The following is a 7,500-nucleotide window of genomic DNA, read 5'->3' on the forward strand; positions in this document are numbered from 1 at the left end:
CCATAACCAGAGATAAAGATCCAATGTAGTACTGTCTGGCCAGTCAATTGACCCCATAACTCTCTGGTGGTAGTATCTCAACGGGTGGCTGGTGCCCTGGCCAACCTACTACCTACATTGCCTTGAAACCCAGGTTTCAATGGGATGGAGAGGGGACCTATGCTCTATGTTAGGCTAAATATATTGAAGAATTTCCTAATCTAAAGCTGAAATAAACAGGGTTTTATTAATCTAAACTAAAGAGGAAAGAATCAAGTGGGAAATAAAGATTAAAGAGAGTTATTTCACTGGCTATAACAAGGCCTAAAGGTGTACATACACGTTAAAAAAAAAGCGTCAAAATTTTGATGCAAAATTTGAGTGTGTGTAGGACGTTTTGATGTTAAAAACTTTGCTTCAAATCTTTTTTTTTTTACATTAAAATGTCCTACACACTCAAATTTTGCATCAAAATTTTGATGCAAAATTTCGACGCTTTTTTTTTTTTTTTTTTTTGAACGTGTATGGGCCCCTTAAGAAGCTTAACTTAAAGTTTCAGAAGAGAGACAAGTATCCTTTTCTTTTATCATTTATTGGCGCGGTTTCTGAAGTTAACTATTTCTAAAGGAGTAAGTAATTTCTCATTCAAATTGCCAAAAAGTGCCCATTTGAATTGTAATAATGTAATGTACAAACAATCATAGCTTATTAAAATAGTAGGTTGGCCAGGGTACCAGCCACCTGTTGAGGTACTACCGCTAGAGAAAGCTATTGGGTCCTTTGAGTGGCCTGATGGTACTATATTGGATCCCTCTCTGGTTATGGCTCATTTTTCCTTTCCTTACACATACACCGAGTAGTCTAGCATATTTTTTACACATTCTCATCAGTCCTCATACACCTGGCAACACTCCAAGAGTTAACTACTGCACTGTCCAGTGGCTACTTTCCATTCGGTAAGAGTAAAAGAGACTCTCCTAGGAGGACACTCCAAAATCCAACCATTGTTCCCCTTTCTTGGGTAGTGTAGTGGCTCTGTACCATGGTCTTCCACTGTCTTGGGTTAAAGTTCTCTTGCTTGAGGGTACACTCAGACTCACTATTACTTGGTATTTGCCTGAACAAAGAATATTCAGTTATTATTATTATTATTATTATTATTATTATTACTTGCTAGGCTACAACCCTATTCGGAAAAGCAGGATGCTATAAACCCAGGGGCTCCAACAGAGAAAATAGCCCAGTGAGGAAAGGAAACTTAAGGAAAAAGAAAATATTTCAAGAAGAGTAACATTAAATGAAACATCTCCTATATAAATTATAAAAACTTCAACAAAACAAGAGGAAGAGAAGTAAGATAGAATAGTGTGCCCGAGTGTACCCTCAAGCAAGACAACTCTAACCTAAAAGAGTGAAAGACCATGGTACAGAGGCTATGGCACTACCCAAGACTAGAGAATGATGGTTTGATTTTGGAATGTCCTTCTCCTAGAAGAGCTGCTTACCATAGCTAAAGAGTCTCTTCTACCCTTACCAAGAGGAAAGTAGCCACTGAAAAATTACAGTGCAGTAGTTAACCCCTCATATTTAGAAGAATTGTTTGCTAATCTCAATGTTGTCAGGTGTATGAGGACAGCGGAGAATATGTAATAAATAGGCCAGACTATACAGTGTGTGTGTAGGCAATGGGAGAATTAACCGTAACCAGAGAGAAGGATCCAATGAAGTACTGTCTGGCCAGTCGAAAGGCCTCATAAATCTCTAGTGGTAGTATCTCAACGGGTGGCTGGTGCGCAGGCCAACCTCCTAGAGTTGTTGACTAAGGACTATTCCTCTTTGAAAACATATAGACTAATGTTATCCATAGGCCTAAGCAAATCAAATATGTTTTACTTGTAATGTCGTTCTTTCATGCAATGCTTTTGATATGAATAAGACTTCCATTATTCATTTCAGGAAAGGTGGGGCGATTTTGAATGAATGAATGCGTGGTTTTGTGAAAAAAAAAAAAATTCCTTAAGTTATAAGTTTTTTGACTGAAACAACTGAATATTTGAAATACTCTGTCTGGTAGAAATAGCTAATTATCATAATTGCAATAGTTGCACATATAGCTAAACAATTCTTGGAGACTATTTCAAGCTACTCTTACTAACGTTTAAGATACTGAACCAAAATGAACCAAAATATCTAAAAGAATGCCTGAATAAACTAGAACTAGGAACAAATGTTAACACAAGACACATGAGTGACAAACATAGACTATCTGAACCAAGAACAAATAGTAAATTTGGTGAAAGGGCTTTCAGCTACTGTGCGCCTAGACATTATAATAAACTGCCAACTGAAATGAAAGACCTATAGGGAGCAATTGAATTTAAGAAGAAACTAAAGACATTACTTTTCACAAGATCATATGATTTGGAAGATGCTACAATCAAGGAATTGTATAAGTTATAATGAAAATGTTTCGTTAGAAGATTAATATGGACCCAAAGAGAAGTAGTTCACTCGACTTCAGTGGAGGGTTGGATTTAAACCCAAAACAAGTAAAGTAAGTAAGTAAGTAATTTTGCGTCTCGATCCCAAGAACCAATACACTTTCATCACAGGTTGCAAAATATTGCAAAATGGAAGTGCACACTGATGATCAATAGTAAGTCACAATAATAACATAATAATTCATATTTCTGTATTATCCCATATCTATGTATAAAAAGTTACACGTTTAACGAAAAAAATGTGTAATGTAAGAAATTTTTTGATTGACATTTGGTAAGAGAAAACGTTATTGCACTATGCAACTTTAGCGGTAACTATTTTAAATGACACAGTTTACTAATAGCTTGTAACGATTTATATATATAATTGAATTTACTTTTATAAGTTACATAACATCAGTATTAACACAATATAAACCATATATATATATATATATATATATATATATATATATATATATATATATATATATATATATATATATATATATATATATACACATATATATACACACACACACACATATATATATATATATATATATATATATATATATATATATATATATATATATATATATATATACATATATATATATATATATATATATATATATATATATATATATATATATATATATATATATATATATATATATATATATATAAATGCAAACTACACACAACAAATGCATGTTTCTAGTCCACTGTAGGACAAAGGCCTCAGTCTGAGATCTGGCCATTTTCATCACTAAGCTGGCCACAGCTGATTGGTGATGGTGGAAGATTAGTCTGATTCCTCACAGCAAACCAACCTAGTGAGGGTGGCCCTGAATAGTACAGCATTGCTGATCTTGGAGATACACAAAATCTTTCACCACGTTAAGGTATCCCCACTTAAAAGCAAACATATATATATATATATATATATATATATATATATATATATATATATATATATATATATATATATATATATATATATATATATATATATATATATACTATTCCTTGCTAAGCTACAACCCTAGTTGGAAAAGCAGGATGCTATAAGCCCAGGGGCTCCAACAGGGAAATTAGCCCAGTGAGGAAAGGAAACAAGGAAAAATAATATATTTTAAGAACAGTAACAACATTGATTTAAATATTTCGTATATAAACTATAAAAACTTTAGCAAAACAAGAGGAAGAGAAATAAGATAGAGTGAACCCTCAAGCAAGAGAACTCTAACCCAAGGCAGTGGAAGACTATGGTACAGAAGCTATGGCACTACCCAAGACAAGAAAACAATGGTCTCATTTTGGAGTGTCCTTCTCCTAAAAGAGCTGCTCACCATAGCTAAAGAGTCTCTTCTGCTCCTACCAAGTGGAAAGTAGCCACTGAACAATTACAGCGCAGTAGTTAACCCCTTGAGAGAAGATTTGTTTGGTAATCTTAGTGTTGTCATGTGTATGACGACAGAGGAGAATATGTAAAGAATAGGCAAGACTATTCAGTGTATGTGTAGGCAAAAGGAAAATGAACTGTAACTAGAGAAAATGATCCAATGTAATACCGTCTGGCCAGTCAAAAGATGCCATAACTCTCTAGTGGTAGTATCTCAATGGGTGGCTGGTGCCCTGGCCAACCCTCTCTCTCTCTCTCTCTCTCTCTCTCTCTCTCTCTCTCTCTCTCTCTCTCTCTCTCTCTCTCTCTCTCTCTCTCTCTCTATATATATATATATATATATATATATATATATATATATATATATATATATATATATATATATATATAATTTACAGAATTGTTTGTATAAATGATAGGCAAATTGGCAATAAACACAGTTCTCATTTCAATTGGAGCATCTATGAGTAAGCCTATATAGGCTACTATAATTTCAACAAGATGCAAAATCTCTGATAAATATAGTACCCAAACTTGATGTTGATAATATCAAGGATATTATCATAATCTTTTTATTATTTTGACGAATGTGATACGTATCTTTCCTCCTTTCTAGAATATATCACCATGATCTATTCGTCTTCGTCAAAATGAATAAAGGTAAATGTGTTTGGTTTCAGTTCCAGTTCCATCAGAATAGATACTCACCAGAACGTCAGCCGGGTAATCTCAACACCCCACTGTGGTGCCCAGCCACAGCAGTAGCCTCCCTAGTAAACAACTTAAACTTACAGTCCTGGGCTGGGATCGATCTACTGTCATGCAACCGCTAGGCAAACACGTTACTGCTGTAAAAGCCAGGGGGGTAGTTTCATGTGTTGAATGTTGTTCTTTCTGATCTTCACCTGTTGACTTTTATCTTAATATGTTGAAAAAAAATTGTAGTCTAATAAATTCCTTAGCTCTGATCTGGAAGAGTTGGAAGACCCAGGTCTACATGGCTGAAAACTATGAAGCGTGAAGAAAATTATGAATGGCGAAGTATTGATTTAAAAGCTCAAGATAGAGACCAGGATTACTAGATGCAGCCAGAAATGTTGTCCACTTCCAGACCATCACAGGGGATTTTAGCCATGGTTACCTGTATGGTGATGTGAAGACACATAGGAACGGCAACCTACTACGACCTATCATTAGCCGGTGTCCGAAGTCGTCCTATCACCTGGCAAAAAGACCCAACAGCCTTTTGACCCCTTGTGTTCCAGGCGAGTACAGCATCAACTCGTCAGCCCAGTTTCTCAGGAGGTTGAAAGAATCCTCGAGTAGTGGCACCATCACTTCCCTGGACGTGGAGTCCCTCTTTACTAACGTGCCTGTTGGAGAGTCCATCGACTTGATCCTAGAGAGCCTACAGGAACCCTTCTACTCCAACGGTGAACATTCCTGAGGAAGCCCTCTGCACCCTGATTGAAAAATGTACAAGGAAGCCCCCTTTTACCACCCACAGGGGCCACACGTACATACAGAAGGATGATGTAGCGATGGTCTCTATCCTTAATGTGCTCTTGAAACTCTCTGCAGGACGTTTGAGGAGTGCAGTTCCCTGAGGTTTATTGCCGAGCATAGAAACGATGGATGGCTGCCCTTCCTGGATGTACTTATCTCTCCCAACCCTCCTGGATTTGATACCAGTGTTTGAATTAAGCCCACTAACCTTGGCTTATGCTTAAATGGAGACCGAATGCCCTGCTAGGTACAAGGCCTCGGCCATCAAAGCCTACGTCCACAGGGCCCTCGCCCAGTGCTTCTATTGGGCTGACACACATCAAGAACTTGACTGAGTCACCCAGGTCCTGGTGAATAATGGCTACTCTAGCAGACACGTTAGCTGTGAGATCAAGCTAGACTTTTAAAAATTAGCATTAAAAAATGGTAAATTCTTGGCAACATTTATTCCAGGATTTTTACTGTTTTAAAAACGGATATATTAATGTAAAGGAGTGATATTACGGTCACCAACCCGTATAATATAGTAACAAAGTATGGTAAAATTACGTTCGTTTGTATTTTACTGAAATACGGGAGAGAACAGTATATTTTTACAGAGAATTTCCGATTAAAATTAGGTTTTTTTAAATAGTGTAACCATGAACACCTCGTACCAGGATGAACAACTGACGTAGAAAACTGCCACCGCCATCAACCTTTACCATAAAATGTTTGTGGATTGTGGTTACCAGAAAGATGAAAGTGCCATGAGGAACACAATCAACAACCACTACTCCCTTGTGGATGAAAACACAGAGGTCAAGCTGAATATTTTCTATCAAACCACCAGGACGAGGTCCCTCATCATGAGAAACGACGCAGCCCTGCCGAATCAGGACATAATTAGACAGACAAACGTGGTCTATTCCTACTTATGCTCTGGATGTTACATAGGAATGACCACCATGTTGTGTCCTATCAGCATTCTCTCTTTAGAAATAATTCAGATTATTTCTTATAGCCCAAGTTCTTATGTCTACTACACAGGGCTGAGGAGAGTAGGCGATTAGATGCTAAGAGTACTGTATAGCAGCAAAATACCAGGCCTGAACCAGTACGGGACACCTTCCAACAGGGAAAAATAGCCTAATGAGGAAAATAAATAAGGAAATAAATAAACGATATAAGAAGTAATGAAAAATTGAAATAAAATATTTTTGAAAAACATTAACAACATAAAAACAGATATTTCATATATAAATTATATATAAAAAAAAAAGTTTTATGTCAACCTATTCAACATAAAAGCATTTTCTGCAACTTTGAACTTTTGAAGTTCTACTGATTCAACTACCCGATTAGAAAAATCATTCCACAACTTTGTCACAGCTGGAATAAAACTTCTAGAATGCTGTGTAGTATTGAGCCTCATGATGGAGAAGGCCTGACTATTGGAATTAACTGCATATCTAGTATTGATATCATATTATTAATCCCATAATTACTATTATTATTATTATTATTATTATTATTATTATTATTATTATTATTATTATTATTATTATTATTATTATTATTATTATTATTATTATTATCACTTGCCAAGTTACAACCCTGGTTGGAAAAGCAGGATGCTATAAGCCCAAGGGCCCCAACAGGGAAAATAACTCAGTGAAGAAAGGAAATAAAGAAATAATCTAAAAGATAAATTTAGGAGCAATATCAACATTAAAATAAATCTTTCACATATACACTATAAAAACTTCAAAATAACAAGAAGAACAGAAACAAGATAGAACAGTGTGCATGAGTGTACCCTCAAGCAAGTGTATTTGGGTTACTAGTAAAATCTAGGGGTTTTCGTATAATTGTTCGCAGTAAAATTTAATTGCCAATTCATTAACTGTATTTGTAAATATGATTGTATGTATACGTAAACTCAAAATAAATGTAATCATTTACTGCCCACCTACATTTGGAACACCCTCTCTATATAAACAATATACAGGTAGAACTACTCTAGTAATAATGATAAGCTTAATGATACTTCTCGCTCTTGCTGACTATCACGGCTATGTTGTCTCTTTTTTTTCGTGACCTTTACTTTACCCTACTCTCTACAGGACCTCCACTGTCATTTTATAA

The sequence above is a fragment of the Palaemon carinicauda genome, chromosome 10 (genome assembly GCF_036898095.1).
Source record: "Palaemon carinicauda isolate YSFRI2023 chromosome 10, ASM3689809v2, whole genome shotgun sequence".
NCBI lineage: Eukaryota > Metazoa > Arthropoda > Malacostraca > Decapoda > Palaemonidae > Palaemon > Palaemon carinicauda.